The sequence below is a fragment of the Phocoena phocoena genome, chromosome 18, assembly GCF_963924675.1.
Source record: "Phocoena phocoena chromosome 18, mPhoPho1.1, whole genome shotgun sequence".
Lineage (NCBI taxonomy): Eukaryota > Metazoa > Chordata > Mammalia > Artiodactyla > Phocoenidae > Phocoena > Phocoena phocoena.
Window position 1 is genome coordinate 67,244,757 of NC_089236.1, and position 19,248 is coordinate 67,264,004.

The 19,248-nt window shown below is 38.1% G+C and overlaps 1 protein-coding gene and 1 pseudogene across 1 annotated transcript in view; both read left to right on the forward strand.

Moving 5' to 3' along the window:
• The window catches only part of HS6ST3 (heparan sulfate 6-O-sulfotransferase 3), a 654,288-nt gene that overhangs the window by 495,283 nt on the left and 139,757 nt on the right, over positions 1-19,248 (forward strand). The gene's annotated exons all lie outside the window — the stretch shown is intronic.
• On the forward strand, positions 7,085-7,780 carry LOC136137856 (ubiquitin-conjugating enzyme E2 variant 3 pseudogene; annotated as a pseudogene).

The window sequence follows — 19,248 nt, forward strand, 5'->3', positions numbered from 1 at the left end:
TCTCCTTCTACCCTCAGACCATATAATAATAATCCCTCCTTCCTTCAGGTCTTCTCAGCATCTGGTTTTCTCTCTGTTAGGGCACTTGCCTCATACTGTTTGGTATGCAATGAGTTGTCTATGTGTCTTTTCCTTAATGCAGCTTGGAACTCATTTGGACTATGGAAACCAGATTCTCCTTGGCTCTCTTTCCCCAGCAGCATGTGGTCCGATTCTTTGTTCATAACAAAGTCTTTAGTAAATTTTTGTGGAATGAATGAATGAATACTTTTTTTTTTTTTTTTTTTTTCCGGTACGCGGGCCTCTCACTGTTGTGGCCTCTCCCGTTGCGGAGCACAGGCTCCGGACGCGCAGGCTCAGCGGCCATGGCTCACGGGCCCAGCCGCTCCACGGCATGTGGGATCTTCCCGGACCGGGGCACGAACCCGTGTCCCCTGCATCGGCAGGCGGACTCTCAACCACTGCGCCACCAGGGAAGCCCAGAATGCATACATATTTGGCTCCATATATTACTGTCATGACACACATCAGATATGTAGAAGCTTAATACCTGGTGTATAGTCTCAGGAATACATATATATATTTAATTTCATATATATAATTAAATTCTACTAGTATATATAATGCAGTCATATAGTCTCTCTCTATATATATATATCTATATTTATATATATGTAAACACATTTGTATGTATATATATAATAGATATATACATGCATATTTGCATATGTGTGTATATATTGTATGTATATAATTATATAAAATGGATAAAATTATATATTTGGTATGCAGTCCAATATATAAAATTTGGTATGCAATCCAATAACAGAAGCTTCATACCATCACCTTCCCTTGGGCTAAACGTATCGAGGAAGCTCTCTCGTTAACTAGCAGGAAGTACAGGCAAGACGGTGTCATGGCCATCGAGTGCAGGACATGGGCCACGTGTGTGAAAGCAGTGACACATGTCGGCACAGGCCTCTTGGACTCCTCTTGGCGCAGGAAACATGCTGTGAGCTGTGAGAGTGTCCCATTGACCTCCCCAATGGGGAGGTCACTGTGCCTCTTGGGTCAGCCCCCTTATTCGTTACTAACTGTCTTTTCATCTTGGGAGCAGCTGTCTCTCCAGGAAGAGATTAGACCTTCTGGAGTGTTGGGAAAGGTAGGGCTGGGGCATACTGGATGCTCTTCTGTGTGAGAAACCCACTTCTCTGAGTATGAATCAAATCCCCCTCTTTCAAACACAGATAATCCACTCCCTGCCAATCAGTCTTCACGTCATCAAGTCTCCATCTATGGTCTGAGTATCTATGGAAGAGATGCTCAAACACACTTTTTGCTTCCTTGCCTTTCCCGTTCTATTCCATCTCTTGTCTACCCTTTTCTCTCCCTCCCTTCCCTCCTTTCCTTCCCCCTTCTGTTTGTCTGTTTGTTGCTTTCTCACTCTTTATTTTTAAGGTATGACTCTGCTTCGATGTACTTGGTACACACAGTAAAAGGAGCTGATGATTAAAGTAACCATCGTACTTTGTATTGAATTGTTGGTGTACAGCCTTAAGATTTGAAAGCATCTGTTTGTTCTTGACTGTACAGTGCCTTAGAGCAAATTGTTTTCTGTGTTTCTCTGAAGGGAAGACTAAATGCAGTCAAACAGGTACCTAGTAACTTTGGATGCGAATTACGCATCCAGTCTTTGAGGAACTTTGTGGGGATACGGGTTCTGAAAATATTGCTGCCGTCAGCAATAGCGCTCGTAATTACTCTAAAACTGTAAATGTAAAAAGGCGTTGCTGGGCTATCTTCATCCTCCTATTTGCCTGTCTTTTAGAAATGCCATTAAAAAATGCAGCACTGATAAAGGAAATGGGGAGGATTTTCTTATGGTGCTCCAAAATTCCAATCACATCATAGTAGTTGTCAATGAATTGATGACCAAACTCTGATGGCTGACTGTTTGCTCTGCAAGAAAATAGAAATGCTTTAAACAATTTTTTTAATGCCAGTACTATTTGGTGTCTTGTGTTTGCTAAAATCTTTTCTGAGGTGAATACAAAGGCAGGGGAGCTTCACATTTTTATTCATACCGGTCTTGAACCAAGAGGATTAGAAAACACAATTGTCTGTTCACTGTGGATTTGATTCTTGTCTTCCAATCCCTCCCAAAGAAACAGAGGTTGGATAGTAGGCAATGTATAAAATCTTTTGAAATTTTTGTTTTTAGAAGTGCCACTTGCAAAAAATAAATATCCTAATGGAAACTAATGAAGTCTGTAGTGAACCAGACTCTCTATGGTTTATTTTTAACCATTAGTGTAAGAACAGACATCTCATCTTTATCTTTTACACATCCTAGATGTGCCTATTCTGAAAGCTATCGTTATTAGAAAAAAAAACTAGAGTTAACCTGTTTGAAGTGGTTATTCAATTTGACAAGGTCAGTACCAATTTTTCCCCGTCAGGAGTTCAGGGAACTTCTTGGCTGTCTTGGCCGGCTTACTAGCAATTTTTGTTATTTTTTGAGGTGTGTATCAGTGGAGGGAAAAGATCACCTGAGCCCTTAGGACATTGTTAACGTTTATATTTTCTCTCTGCCAATATCTGTCAGGGGAGAGCAAAATGACCATCTTAGTTCTTTACTTCATGCTTTTCAGTTCAACTGAATTCCTCAATCTAACTCACTTATAATGGCAGGGACTCGAGAAACTGTGACCCCACCCCTGACAGTGGGTGGGTGGTCAACTTTTCTTAAGGAGGCTAATCAGGGGACGTTTCACATGTGTTAGAAAATGTGCTTCAAAGTCAAGTTCAACGGGGAATACCAAAGTACTTGGAATGCACACGATTATGGCTCATCTCCAGGAGGATGAATGCCATAGAAGACATCATCATTTTGAATTCTTACTCAAAACTTGTGAAGGAGCTGTTAATGGGAGGACCGCTGATTTTTGCTTAGGTTTTTTCATTCGTATCTATGCCCAAATAGTCAATCTTATTGGAAGCCTGTATAAAAGAACTACTCCTTTCATTTACAAGATTGTTCAAAGACCCTCTGGTGTATCTGTGATGAGCCTTCTCCAGGAAGAAAATCCTGATTGTGCGCTGAAGAATATTACTACAGCTAGTGCTGTGGAAAGCCGGACATTGGTGATAAAGGGTAAAATGAAACTCTACCCCAAACCCACAGCTTATGCTCCTTCCATACTGACCAGATGTGCATTTTGTCCCCGGAAGCTGGGTGGGGATGGCTGGGGAAAAACGGCGAGACAGTCAGACCACAGTGTGATAAAGAGTAGAGATGCGTCTCCTAACCTTGTGTACTTGTCAACCTTCTGTCGGGCTGCTCAGGTCTCTCTACATCTTCTGAGAGGAGATCCTGCATCTCAAGAACAAAGGAGTGAGCTGAGCATAGTTTATTAATATTTCTGTGTCTTTATTCATAAACTAAGGGAATTATGAAGATTATCTTTGAACATCTGAAAAAAGCATTGTTAAAAATAATTCATGTGAATATTTTTTAAATGCAAGGAAAGTCAATTACGGTCATGGACCTAGATGCCAGGTATAGTTTAAAGTTATATGCTAAGCTGAGCAGAGCAGAACACTAATGCAATTAGTGATTTATTCCCCAGTAGTGCTTTCCATCCATGATTTCTCAGGATGTTTTACAGTATCCCAATTATGTCACATACCCTTTCCTTTATTAAGGGAAATGTCATTTTATTTCCATCACAAATCCTGGTTAGATTCTCCAACAAACTGGAGGTACTGAGAAACTAGGACTGATGTCTGTGCTTCAAGCTTTAGGTGAGTTCTAAACCTTAAATTTCAGGGCAAACAGATTGGTTCTGTGTATGTTATGCCTAAAACAGTCTCATGGTTGCTTTAAAGCCACATTTGGGATGCCTTTCCGCTGGGTGCCAGTTGTCCAAACCTAGATGTTTCATGGCAAAATGGATTATTCTGACTTCCTTCAAGTGTGTGTGTGTGTGTGTGTGTGTGTGAGTGAGTGTGTGTGAGAGAGAGACAGAGCGGGAGAGAAAAATGCATGTGTCTCTGTGTTTTTTTGAGACATACCTCAAGTGGCCACACTAATTGCATTAGTGTGGCCAAGAAAAGAAGAAAAGTAGACCCCAACCAGCTCTAATGTTTATTCAGCACAAACATAAAGACATCTTCTTCCCTTATTTTTAGTTATTGCAAAGCAAAGTTACAAACATAATAAGGATTATGTTAAAAAGAAAAAGACATTATCTAGAACTCTCACTTTTAAGATGTTAATACAGGAACAGTGTGCCCAGATGTATCCTGTTATCATTATTTCAAAAGAAATGTCTTAGAAGTTTGAAAAGTGCTTTGCTGTGAGTGCTGGAGGTTTAAAGGTACTATTGGTGACTTTTGCAGAAAGAGCTTTCATGAAGAAGCCGCCTGGCAATGGTCACGCCAACACCAAAAGTATTCAGTGTAATCTTTTAGACTCTTACCTGTCTGCAGATGTGAAAAAAGAAGTGAAGGGAGGAAGATGGGAAAGTTCTGTTCAAAATTACCATCAAAGCAGTTGGGAAGGAAAAACAGCACACCTTAGCTAGTAGCTGAAGTCAGACTTTTACAGAATAAAAATTAAGAGGCACTGGCCATAAGGAGGTACATTGAAGCTGAAGTGACACCTGACTTTGTAGTTACATGTAACTGTCACCCACATCCATATCAACATTATCAATAGTATGCCTGTTCCTGCTGTTCATATAAATGGAATCAGACCGTATGAACCTTTTTTGGCATCTGGCTCCTCAACAAAATGTCTATGAGATTTATGCTTATTATTTCATCCACCATTAACTTGTTAAATTTTAATCCTGTCTACTGTTCTATTCTATACCACGATTTACTTATCTCTTCTTCTACTGATATTATTTGGGTTGTTTCCAGTTTCTGGCCATTATGAATAAGGCTTCTGTGGATATTCTTGCGTATGTCTTTTGATAGATATATGCACTTGTTTCTCTTGGGTGTATGCCTAGGGGTGTGATCGTTGGATCACAGGGTAAAGGTATATGTTGCTTTAGTAGATAATGGCAACAGTTTTCTAAAGTTGTTGCACCAGTTTAGTTTTCCTTCAGCAAGATATGAATGTTCCAGTTATTCCACATTCTTGACAACAAGTGGTATTATCAGTCTTTTGAGTTTAGCCATTCTAACGAGGACGTAGTGGTATTGCATAGTTATTTTAATTTGCATTACACTGATGATTTTATTGAATGTGCCTGTTTAAATCTTCTGTTCAATTTTAAAAATTGGTTTGTTTGTCTTTTCCTTATTAGTGTGAAGGAATTTCTGAGATACACCATGTATAAGCTTTTTTGTTGGATATTTGTATTAGAGTTGGCCCTCCATATCCGTGAGATACGGAGCGCTGACTGTTCTTTGGCTGTTTAACGGACTTGAGCATCTACCGACTCTGATATCTGCGGAGGGTCCTGATACAGATCCCCTGTGGATACCAAGGACCAACTGTATAACTATCTCCTCTCATTCTTGGATTATTTTCTTCATTCTCTTCCTGGTGTCTTTTGAGAAATTAGTCCTTAAATTTAATGCAATACAATTTCTCATTTTTTCTTTGACGTATATTAATTTTTGTACTAATTAAGAAATACTTTTCTACCCTAAAGTATGAAAATATTCTTTGTTTTCTTCTAGAAATTTTGTGGGTTTTTTCTTTCATACTTAGGTTCAAGGTCCATTTCATGTTAATTTTTAAGGATGATGTGAAATACTGACACAAAGTTCTTTTTTTTCTCATAGAGATATCCAGTTGCTCCATAACCATTTATTGAAAATAAATTCTTTTCCTACTGAATATTTGGCATCTTTGTCATAAGGCAGTTTACTCTATATGTGTGCGTCTATTTCTGGACTGTCTATTCTGTTTACACACAGGCTTTTGTAAATTTTTTCTGCTTGTATATTATGGTTATATTCTCATGATAATGATATTCAACACAGTACCTTTCAATGGACAGGATTTAATTTATAGATGCACTGAAATTTACTTAATCCCTTATGGCTTTTGAACTCAATTATTAAATTTTTTTTTCTTACATGTACTGAACCATTATGTACCCTTGTTCCATACAAGTGCAGTAAGGCTAGCAAGGGAATTAAATTTTTAATGAAGAGAACCTCTATTGTATAGTGTGAAGTATATTAATACAGCATCGGAAGAACTGAATTCCAATCAAGATTCTGCCCCTTATTAACTGTGCAGAACAGGTCTCAGCTGTAATTTGGGTATAATAACACTTACCTCCAGAATTATTATAAGAATAAAGCCTATTAATGGACATGGAAGTGCTTTCAAAAATGTAAATTGTTATAAAAACGTTTTTGTTATTGATAAATAATAAATGTTCGACAAACAAAATCATGTTAGCTTGGTTGACAGACATAAAATCATTTTAGCCTGTTCATAAGAAAACAGACCTTATCTGGGACAAGCCTCTAATTCAGGAGAGATCTCCAGTCTTCAGGAACATTAAATTGTAGTAACCTTTTAAGTATTAAGTACTTGCCCTATCTCCAAAATTGGAGCCCTCCTAAATCTGTAATTGTTGGGTTAATCAAATAAATGATTTTGAAGTTTCAAGAGGAACTCTGTGCTCCTTTTCATCCACCTGATGAGGCATGGTAGGTAGACTTGGCAGCCTAGATTGCAAAAACGAATGAAGGTGTCTCAGACATAAATTCAAAGACCTAGGAAAATAATGAGAATAAAACGGTCCATACATTTAGGATGGTCGGAGTCACATAATTATGTGTTGGGCTTCCCAGGTGGCGCAGTGGTTGAGAGTCCGCCTGCCGATGCAGGGGACGCGGGTTCGTGCCCCAGTCCGGGAAGATCCCACATGCCGCGGAGCGGCTGGGCCCGTGAGCCATGGCCGCTGAGCCTGCGCGTCCGGAGCCTGTGCTCCGCAACGGGAGAGGCCACGACAGTGAGAGGCCCGCATACCACACACACAAAAATAATAATAATAATAATTATGCATTGCTTGGACACTAGCAATTTCAGCAATGGCATTGCAGAAGGATGGTCCTCTTAGACATTCTAGAATGGTCTGTAGGAGACGTGATGACCTTGACATCTTCAGCTTGCACAGGGTGGAGCTCATCAGAGATGTGTCTGCCTCTGCTCATTCCAAGATATTTCTCCTCACACTCAGCTCATTGGACAGCTCTCAGTCCCACCCTGCTGAGGTTCAGAGAAAAATGTGCTAGTCCCAGCCCTGGGACATGATAGTCAACTCAGTGTCCTGCTGTTGTATGTCATCCCATGGAAATAATAACCCAAGTGACATGGAAACAGTGTTATTTTCTAAAACTTGAATGATAGAAATTGGATGCAATTGGATTCACAGAGAATACAATATATTATTGCATGTATTTTGAAAGCACAGACTTTGGGAGAAGAGTATGTGTTACTGGGAGCAAGAAGACAAAGTATCTACATGTGATGTTGGCTGTAAAGAAGCAATGAGTCATAACTGGCAGGTTATGAAGAGTCATGAAATTGTTAAGGGTAAAAGTGAAAGACCTGCTCTATTGCCATCAGTCACTTACCTGGTTGATAATATTGTAAGCAATAAGAAAAAGTTACATTCTCCTTCAGTTTCAGTGAAGGAATATTAGTATAAATAGTGAAATGTTTTTAAGTTTTCCTTGTATCCTTAGAACTAATAGGGTATCTGAAGTCATCAAAACCACAGTGAAAGAAGACAAAAAGTGACTAGAAACTCAAAATCATCCATCTCTGGTCTCCCAGAAGAGTTAAACATTGAATTCCAAATTTCAGAGTTACCTAAAAGAAAATGTATGCAAACTTTCCTAAGAATACAGTGTTGAAATTTCTGTATCTCATTACCTAGTCTTACAATTGCTTGGTTAGGGTAGATGGTGTCTTTATTAGCTTCGTAATTTAAACCTTTAAGGTGCTAATTAAGGAGAAATAAATCAAGTTTTCTTTGGCATTTTGTGATGTCTATATGCTGTCTAGAAGAGATGCAACTTAGATGCAAAAACACAAATAGCTTTAAAGTAAAGGCTGGAAAAAGATATACCATGAAACAGTAACAATAATGGATCTGGAGTAGTTATATTAATATAAAGCAAAATAAACCTTCATATATTAATATTATTAGAAACAAAGGGAGATATTTCATAATGTTAAAAGGGTCAATACATTAGAAAGATATAACAATTATAAATGTATAATGCACCTTATAACAGAAACCCAAAGGCTTGAAGCAGAAGCTAACAGAATTGAAAGGAGAAATAGACAATTAAAGAAGTAATAGTTGGAGATTTCAACACTCCACTTCAATAATTGATATAACAAGTAACTCAACAGAAAATCAGCAAGGGTATAAAAGACTGAACAACATTATCAACCAATGTTACTTAATTGACATTATTGCACATTTCACTCAAGGACTGCAGAATACACATTTTTAGAATGAAATATTCTTCAGAATAGACTATAGGCTGAGCTGTGCAATACTTCTCAGTACATTTTTTAAAAACTAAAGTCATGCAATTGTTGTTTTCTGACCACAAGAAAAATTATATTGGAGATCCACAATAGAAGGGAATCTGTGCCAAATATTTGGGTATAAATACACTTCTAAATAACCCGTGGGTCAAAGAAGAAACCAAAAGAGGATCAAAAGTTGTTCTGAGTTGAATGAAAACTAAAAAAAAAAAAAGATGAAAATTATGGAATGCAACTAAAGCAATGCATAGAGGGAAATTTATAACTCTAAATGCTTATGACACCAAAAAAGAGTTTCCAATCCCAATAACCTAAGCTTTCACCTTTAAAAAACTAGAAAAGAGCAAACCAAATCCAAAGTAATCAGAAGGAAGGAAATAATAACGATTAGAGCAGAAAATTGTGTTTACAACTTACCAAAATGGACTCAAGAAGAAATAGAAAATCTTGAGACCAGAACAAGTAAAGAAATCTAATTAGTAACTTAAAATCTTCCCACAAACAAAAGCCCATGTCCTCTCATGTCTTAATTAGTGCCTTCTATCAAATATTTAAAGAAGAAATATCAGTTTTTATAAACTGAGAAAATGGATGAAGAGGGAAGACTTCTCATTTTTTTTTTCGGGCCAGAATCACCCTGATACCAAAGCCATATAAAAACATCACAAGAAAACGACAGACCAACATCCTTTGTAAAGTTAGATGCACACTGGGCTTCCCTGGTGGCGCAGTGGTTGAGAGTCTGCCTGCCGACGCAGGGGACACAGGTTCATGCCCCGGTCCGGGAGGATCCCACATGCCGCGGAGCGCCTGGGCCCGTGAGCCATGGCCGCTGAGCCTGCGCGTCCGGAGCCTGTGCTCCACAACGGGAGAGGCCACAACAGTGAGAGGTCCGCGTACCGCAAAAAAAAAAAAAAAGATACATGCAAACTCCTTAACAAATATTAACAAAACAAATTCAGCAACGTATAAAAAGGATTATGTACCATGAGCATGTGGGATTTATCGCAGGAATGCAAAGTTGGTTTTACATCTGAATATCAACCGATGTAATAACCACATAAATAGAATCAACAGCAGAAACCACGTGACCATCTCAATAGACACAGAAAGCACATTTGACACATACCTTTCTGGTAGGGATGCACAATGGCACATCTACTTTGAACAACATTTTGACAGTTTCCTAAAAGCTTACTTAACCTTATCACACAGCGTTGTAATTCCAAATTCCACTCCTGGAAATCTACACAAGAGTAGTAAAAATATATGTTCACACAAAGAATTGTAAGTGAATGTTCACAGCAGTATTACTCATAATGGTCCAAAACTGGAAACAATTAAAATGCCTGTGAATTTCAAAATGTGGTGTAGCCATATAATTGCCATTCAGCAATAAAAAAGGAACAAAATACCAATACATACTACAGCATGAATGAACCACAAAATCATTATCCTAAGTGAAAGAAACCGCACAAAAAAACAAATCTCTATATTCTTTGATTCCATTTATATAAGATGTCCAGAAAAGGCAAATGTATTGAGACAGATACTGCATCAGTGGTTGCCTGTGTTTGGGGGTTAAAGCAGGATTGAGTGCAAACAGGCTCAAGGGAATTTTTTAGAGTTATGGAAATGGTCTAAAACTGCCTTGTGGTGATAATTGCCAACTGTATAAATGTATAAAAAATCATTTAATTCTACATATGCACTGGGTGAATTTTATAGCATGTAAAAATACCTTAATAAAACTGAGTAAAAAAGAAGTGTCAGCATTCTCATTTGTAAACAAATGGATATACACAACATTCCTTGTGTGTGTAAGAAATGAAGCAATTCATAGAAACTGCTTTACACAGTGCTTGACGGAGTTAACAGTGAATCAATGTTGTCATCACCATCATCATCATCTTTACGCTGAGTCTAACCATCTGTCTTCAAGACCCTAGTTGCCGAGCCATGCATCAGGAAATGCCACCCGAGTCAGTGTAGATTGGTAAGGCTAAGCATTCATGATCTAACTTTGGCTGAATGCTTGATGCCTTCTGGCAGCTCTGGACTCTCATTTATTACCTTCTTCCGTTCTCTTCACTAAGCTCTTCAGAACCCCATCTCCTTTCAGTCACTCATTCTCACATGTAAATACCACCCTCTACCGAGTAGAATGTCTATGAAGGGATCTCCTTTGAAAATATTTCTGCATCTGCAATGATCTTACAGTTGTCTTTCCTATCACAGTGTCAGAACTGTTCCTCCTCCTTTTCTCGGGCAGCTCTTGCTTCTGTGCCCTGGATCAAGTTCTTTGAAATCCTCAGGGATCTTATTAACATTCTGTCATTAACAAATAAAACCAGGGAGATCTCTGGCGGCCTAGTGGTTAGGATTCTGGGCTTTCATCGCTGTGGCCTGGGTTCAGTCCCTGATCAGGGAACTGAGATTCTGCAAGCCGTGAAGCACGGCCGTAAATAAAACCAAACAAAACTATTTGCCAACCCAAAACTCTTTTTCAGTCTTCACTTATCATTAATTGATGTATCCAACAAATTTTTATTGAATGCCTGCATTGTGTCAGGTACCCTCCTAGGGATGGGAGACATGATGGTCGGAAAGAAAGAAATGGCCCCTGCTTGAGCTTACGGTCTAGTAGAGAAACAGTAGTTAAAAATAATTGGGAGATGAATTAACAACTTTAATTATTAATTAATACAACCAAGGAAAAATGAGAGAATACTAAGAGAACATGGAATAGAAGCTCCAGGCATAGTTTACTGAAAAAGTTGTATTTAAAATGAATTGTAAAGGATGAATAGGATTTAACAGGCAGTTGAAGATTTAGGAGAGGGGAGTGGAGAAAGAATTCCCAGCAGAGAAATGTACAGATATCTTGAGGCCAAATATATGAGTATTGCTTGGCTTTGGGACTAGACAGGCCTGATGTGAATCCCAGTTCTGCCACTGACTTTATGCCATGGTATGGTTATGAGCATTAAGTGATAGGACCGTTCTGAAGATCCAGGAGTCCAGGATAGTCTTTCTATTCTGCATGGATAGTTTAATGCTTAACAGACAGTCTCTTATTTAGTCCTCACATTGTTCTAGGTATTATTTCCTTCGCTTTGAAATGTGGGATCAGAGATTGATAGGGCTTGAATCACTCAAGGACACCGACTAGTAAGTGTTAAGACATTTTAAACTCAGTCTTTTGAATAAGTTATGATAATGTGATATAGCAGGTACTCAATGTTATTTCTTTTCTTCCTATTCCTTTCTTTCACACTTTCCTTTGATCTGACAGGGCTATCATCAATTCATTGGACTAGATCACATGCATGCTGATTCTTTTTTCTGGTGTGCCTTTCTTTCCAGTATTTTTGCTAAATTAAGATTTTAATACTGTTAAAATAGAGCTATGGTTAATTTTCAAAGGGCTGAAGATATTTTCATTTTTTCTTTACCATCGCTGTTATTTAATACCACAGTTATAATGTTATGGCAATGTTTTTAGCTTCAGCTTCCTTATTTCTAATATAAGGGATTTGAACTATATAATAACTATGGTCGTTTCCATTTCTAACAGTCTGTGGATGCATACTTCTGGTCTTTCTGTGTAACTTAATTTTCAAAATTTTACTTTTTATCATGTAGTAGCTATATTTTATGCCTTCATGAAAATAAGTAAATGAAAGTCATTTCATCCTGTTTCAAGGTATGTCATTTGTAGATAGGACACTGCATCTACTTTGGTTGCTTTTTTATGTAGAATAAACTTATGAGTCAAAATTCACACTCTAAGACATTTAAATTGTCTTAACGTTTATATCAATACATTTTAATTATATAATGTCACCTATGATAACTTACACCACTGTATTTGCCAATTTTTTTGTTATGTAGGATGTCACCTAATCATGGAATCAAAAATGTCTTTCTCATGCTAAGATGGTCTTTTAAACCACGATAAACACCAAATTCCCACTTTTATTTATGATACTCATAAAATAGTATGACTAGGGATTGTGCATAAAGTAATTTGTATTTTGCTAAAGGCAAAATCTATCAATCGTATTGAATATGAAGTAAAAGTACATTTGTAAGGCAATATTTAAACAGAGGAATAGATAATGGAAAGTAGCAGACAACTTCAGGTAGATTTTTCTATTCTCTTAATATCTAACTTTAACTTGTCATAAAATCTTCTGAAAGGGTCAGCATCCAATTAAACTCTTGTACTAAATGCTGAATACAGAAGCAGTTGCTTCTTTATGCCTTTCCAGAAAATATGCCTTCTGGAAATTTCTATAATGCATGTCAACTTTTTGAGGATAAAAAAAGCACATTTGTTATCCTAGTTCAGAGAGAATTGCTTGCCATTAGGTGGGTTGGAACGTAAATTTTACTCATTTCTGTCAGCTAGTGTGTCAGCTTCCTAAACTCCATCTCCATCTGCCCCTCCAGTAGAAGCCGAACATCATTTTTTTTGCCTTCCACCAAAATGATAATGACTCGTAAATGTAAACTGCATTGAAATCACATGTGTGGAAATGTTTATTAACTTTTCTTTCTTTTTTTTTTTTTTTTTTAGGAGTAGAGAAATCAGATGGGTTATCTTGGTTAAGCAACAGGATTAAAAAAAAATCCCATCCAAACTCATTTGCTTTTTTTCTTACAATGGTGTAAACATATTATTTACTTTTAACTTTTTTTCTGTTTGTGCCTTCTCTCTCTCTTTCAAGAATTATATATGCAATTGGCTGTCAGGGCTTTAAGACATAATAGCGTCACAGAAGAGGTACTTACTCTGCCTTCCTCTAAGACGGGGTGGGGTGTGAGACCAGCCACCTGCATGTTTCCTTGTGCCAGGATTCTTGTCTCTAAGCCCAGAAGTCACATTTTAGCACCACAGACTGTGACTTTAGGGAAAAGCCTTTAATAAAAATAGCTGTGGTTTCCAAAGTATCTACAGTTTTTGTTTTTTCCCAGTGTTCACCAAGACTTTACTATTTGCCAAGCTCTATTTTAAGCTATTTATAGGTATTAACTCATCTGAATTTTTACAGGAACCTTTAAGATAGATACTGTTATGATGCCCATTTTGTAGATGAGAAAACCGAGGCAGGAGAGAGGTAAAGCCGGTATCTGAACTCAGGAAGTCTGGACCAGTGGAGACTACCCTCTTAATCACGATATGATTTTATCTTTTAGCATACTGTCTTATTCAGTCCTGATCAGTCAGGCTGAGAAAACAGATGTTCAGAAAGTTTAGCTAGTGTCCTCCAGTGTACACAACTAAAGCAACTAACAAGTGGTAAAGCAAGGCCTGGCTGCTGCCAACGCACATGCTCAGAATGCCCTGTGGTGTCAGAAGATCCCCCTACCTGCCCTTTCCCTACAAGGCATTGATCTACTGAAGGGGGCGAGGCAGGAAAACCTCATGGCGCTGCTGCTGCATTCCACCCATTCCTGGCAAAATCCTGTCAGGACTGGCCGGAGAGCACTTCCTGTACTTCTGTGCCACACCAGTTCTAGGGGAAGAAAAGAAAACATAGTGGAGGCAGCTAAGCACACCATTACAAACCCTCTTTTTTTTTTTTTTTTTTTTTTAGCTACATTTGGTATAATGCATATTTACCTTGTTCATCTAGCTTTTTCCAGGGGGAAAAAAAAAGGCAATGTGGTTTTCTTATAAAGATATGAGATACTGGTACGTTAGTCTTACATTTACCCTCGAGGATAAGAATTCTTGCTGATAAGAAGTGAGCTATAAAATATGGATACCATGTCTCAAGTATTTAAGGATAAAGCGATAAACAGGCAGATGGGGCCATTAATGAACATTAATTGCTTTAAATTAGGTTTCATTGTGCAGTGGGTAAATTGGAAGGTACACATTTGCATTGGTAATAGAAAATTAATTTAAATGCTTCAGGAAGCAAAATATCACCTGATGTGCTAAAACCTGTTATGTGCAGTAGACTTCAAAGGAAACTTGAAGGGCATTATGTATTAAAATAAATAAAATAAAATAAGCTATGCTGGAGGCATACATATGTGAATACCTCCTTGGGTGTAAACCCTGTATGGCTACTGAGTTTGCCTAGGCCAAGAAAGCTCCAGATGGGGACTTGGAGGGATAACGTGTCTCCCTTTTCTAGTGGCCCATTTCTAGCCAGGACCCATCTGGGATCACATCCAGAAAGCCCTCTCTCATGCCTCTCTTACTCTCCAGCGGTAGTTTAAGCCTATATCTTCTTATTCCGTTTCTGAAGAGTTGGTAACCAGAGGACATGCATGATTTGCTCTACTTGGATAGAAGTAACCTTTTGTCACTTAAAAAAAGTGTCACTTTAGAAACACTTAATTTGTCACTTTAAGAACACTTTAAAAACTTTTTTAAAAGTTTTTAAAAAGTTTAAAAACTTTTTTAAGTGTCACTTTAAAAACACTTAAAAAAATGATATTCATATCACTATTTTGTTCTGGATCCTGCCCTGAAAGTGATATTATTTTAAAAATATAAAAATTCTCTAATAAGAGAGGTACATAATAAAGACCTTTCATTTTAAGACAAAAGTAGTAGGAAATTATCATCGTAGCCGTTCTATTGACTCAGCCAGTGGTGCTGCAGTAACTTAAGATAAGGGGAGTGGAGTGGGGCTGGGAGGAGGGATAGAAATTTGAGCCTTAAGTGTCATAGAGTACACCAATGTGGGGTTGGGAAGACAAATTGAGGCTAGAGATTTAAATTTGAGAGCCATCACTTTAGGGATTATTTTCAAAGCTATGGGATTGTATGAGATCAACTAAGGAGTAAATGTAGCAAGTGAAGTTAATATAGAAAGAACTGAGCCCTTGGGGCACTCTGGCATTTTGAGGTCTGAAAAGAGGGGAATGAGCCAGCAAAGAAGACTCAGAAGAAGTGAGGTCAGAGATGAAATAGAAAATATTGGGAGGATGTGGTGTCCTGGAAACCAAATAAAGAAAATGCTTTAAAAACATGGGAGCCGCCAGCTGTGTTCAATGCTGCTTAGAGGCTGAGCAAAAAGACGTCCTTGTTGACCCTGGCAAAGTCATTTTTAGCGGTGTAATAGGGACAAGGTCTATTTGAGGTAAATTCAAAAGAGAATGGTAGATGAAAAGCCAAATTAGTGAATATAGACATCTTTTTCCAGGAGTTTAATATAAAGAGGAACAGAGAACTGGGTGATAGCAGAGGGCACAGTGATATCAAGAGTACATTTTTTTTTAAGCAATGAGATCTTACAACAAGACTGTATACTAGTGGAAATAATTCCGTAGAAGAGAGAAATGGTGATCCTAGAGAGAAAGGAACTTCCAGACAGGGAATAGTATCCAGTACACAAGTGGAGTATTGATCCTAGATCCATCTAGGGAGAGCTGTCTATGGTTGCTGGGTAGAAGTCACATATATGGGTACAGATGGAGGAGGTTTAGAGATTTGGCTCATTAAATAAAATATTGAACTGCTCTATTTCTATATTTGAATCAGATTTTTGTTTCAGGTAATCAAATATTTTCTCAAGCCTTTGAATAATCCACTGATGCTTGAAAATCTGTTGTACCAAGTGGGTAAAGAGCAGCTAACAGAAATGGAAAATGTCGTGTTGTTTATGCAGCCAAAGATCTTATAAGTGCTTTCTGCTGAGCACAGCTGTCTTCCTTGGGGGTCGACCACTCTTTGACTGTCCCTCGGCTGGGCCTACTTTACCTGGGAGCAGATCTCTGTTTGCAACAAGAACAGCTATGAACTTCAGGAGCAGTTTACTGAATGCTTAGGGAAAATGAAAGTACACCAGCAGAGAGTAGTTTGTAACTTTGAAAAGAAGGGACCCCCTCTCTCCAAATCTGAGAATTTCTACTGGGTCAACTCCTTTTCTGCTTCCACATGGATTGACGGCCGGTAGCTCACTTCGTTACTAGGAATACTGCAAGTGTTTTCAGAACGTAAGAGTCCAGGCCCGAATGCCATCATTTCCCCTGTCTCCCAAATCCTTTAGAACTCAAATCAGAAGAAGTCTCTTCTCCCTTATGTGTTTCAAGGGCTGCTCGTTGCCTGCACCAGGATTTACCTTCTTCCCAAGATGACTGACAATTCCCTTCAACTGAATCTCTGCCTAGCTGCAAGGATGTGTCCTGCATTCATGCCCTTGATAGAACAAGTGACATGACGCAGTTCCCAAGCGTATTAGCCTGTTAGAGTTGCCATAACGAAGAACCACAGACTGGGTGATTTAAACAACAGGAATTTACTTCTGATGAGTTTTGGTGTTAGTTTTTGTCAATTATTTTGCTTTGTAGGCACTTTGTGGGCAGTTTCATCTAGAAACTCATGTCCTTTATTACAGGAATATTTTCTTTATTGATTCTTTGAATGTATTTCTCCTATATCCTACCTATTTTTTTCAAGAATCCCTACTTGTCAATTGTTGACACTCCTAAGTCCTTCTAGGTGAATCCTCCGATTTACTTATATTTTCTCTTGTGTTTTCTGTTTCTTGAACTTTTTCTTCCAGTTCCTGAGAGATTTCTTCAACTTGTGTCTTCTGATTCTCCTATTAATATTTTACATGTCTGATATTAAAATTTTAATATCTAGTATCATGTTCCTCCTTTTTATAGCATCCAATTCTTGTTTCATGATCACGATATTTTCTCATCCCTTAGAATTTTTTCATTTGTTTTTTTTAAACTTCTTGTATCATCTCTTTTCCTTCCAAGTGCCTTAAAAATAATGGTCTGCTTTTACCTCCCTCTTTCACATGGGAAGATTTTTTTCAAATGTCTGGATATTTGCTCATACTTAATAGTGAGGGAATAAAATTTTATAAGATGATCCCCAAGTGTGTCAGCTTTTTTTGCTGGGTGACTTCCAAGTGTCAATTTCTCTCTCTTTTTTTGCATATAGGTGGTCCTTTTTCTTAGAGAGAAACCCTCTAACGTCCTCCTGGGGGGGTTGAGCCAGGCTGCTAGCATTGTGGGAGCTGAGTGGGGAAAGGACCCAGGCTTCTCACCACTCATGAGCAGACTTTCACTGAGTTCCTCCATTTGGCCTGTCTTCCACGGTCCTCAAGTGGACTCACTGTTCCTGAGTTCACACTCTGATTTCGCCTCAGCAGAAGTAAACAGTCCTTCTTCAAGATGGGGGAGAGCCTTGGAAGCACATGGCTTCCAGTTTTCTGAGCCTGGGTTCAGAAGTGCTCACTGGTTCATTTCTTCTTGGTCCAGCCTCCATCTCCATCCCTCCCCGAGCCCCACGCACTGTAGACTTCTATTTCAGCTCTGCTTTACACATTTTTCTTGATGCCTCTTACTTGATTCTGTCTCCTCTTCCACTCTCGAGAGAAATATCCTTGTGAATTTATGCCCTTTTTTTCTTTTTTAATTTAAAAAGTCATGATTCAGGAGAAGGCAAATATAAATGCATGGATTCAGCTTACCATGTTTAACCTTAGTGCGAAATAACAGTAAATGTAGCATCCACGTAATCTATTCCAGCTTTGGCTGCACCATGCCCAGCCTTTCTTCCAAGGTAAGATGGAGAGAAGTTCAGGCTTGCATGCCTTTACTGCAGGAGTTCAGTTTCCACTCCTGATCTTTGGGAAGCCAGTGCTTGGACAAGAATGCAAACAAAAGATCAACACACATACACACACACTGGTATAAGTTGAAAATTTAAGTATAAATGTAATTCTATAAATTTAGATCTTCCTAAATCTAAAGCTAAATCCAGATTTGAGAAAATCAAGAACAGTATTTTCTAATTTTGAGGGGGAATAATTCATCATTATATTTTATATATATATATATATATATATATATATGCTATTATAAATAAATATTATATATATTCTCTATACTCAATTTCCAATACTAAAGGATACATTTTTATTTCATTCTAAAAAAAGGGCATTTGGGTTATTTCACAGAGTATAAGTCTTCCTCACTGAGTATAGGTCTTCCTTTGTATTAATTTGCTAGGGCTGCTGTAATAAAGTACTACAGACTGGGTGGCTTAAATGACAGAAATTTATTTCCTCACAATTGTAGAGGCTAGAAATCTAAGACCAAGGTGTTGGTAAGGTTAGTTCCTTCAGAGAACTATAAGGAAATGGATCTATTCCAGGCCTCTCTCCTTGGCTTGTAGATGGCCATCTTCTCCTTTTGTTTTCACATCATCTCCCCTCTGTTTGTGTCTGTGTTCTAATTTCCTAGAAGGACAACAGTAATGTTGGATTAGAGTGCAACTCATTATACTTTAATTACCTCTTTAAAGACTCTTATCTCCAAAGTATAGTCACATTCTTAGCTACTGGGGGTTAGGCATTCAAATTCTGAACTTTTGGGGGGACAGAATTCAACTCTTAACAGGGTCTATGGGGGCAGAGCTGCTTGAACCAGAAACCAACTCTTAAGGTGCAGACGCTATAACTGACATGCCCGGTGCGATGTTCAACTTCATCACAGCTCCATTAAACAAATGTATGCTTACTGAATTAAATGAAGTTGAATTATCCAAGACAGGAGTCCCTCCTGTCAATTGTAGGTAGTACCAGGCTAAATACATTTCCCTGATAAAATGCTTCGTGTTTCCCATTCCTCCCCTAAGAGATGCAGACAACTATGTTTTTGAAAGTCCCCATTCCCAGGTTGTAGTTGTCTAGCTCAAAGTTTTTGAGGTCTAAGTCATA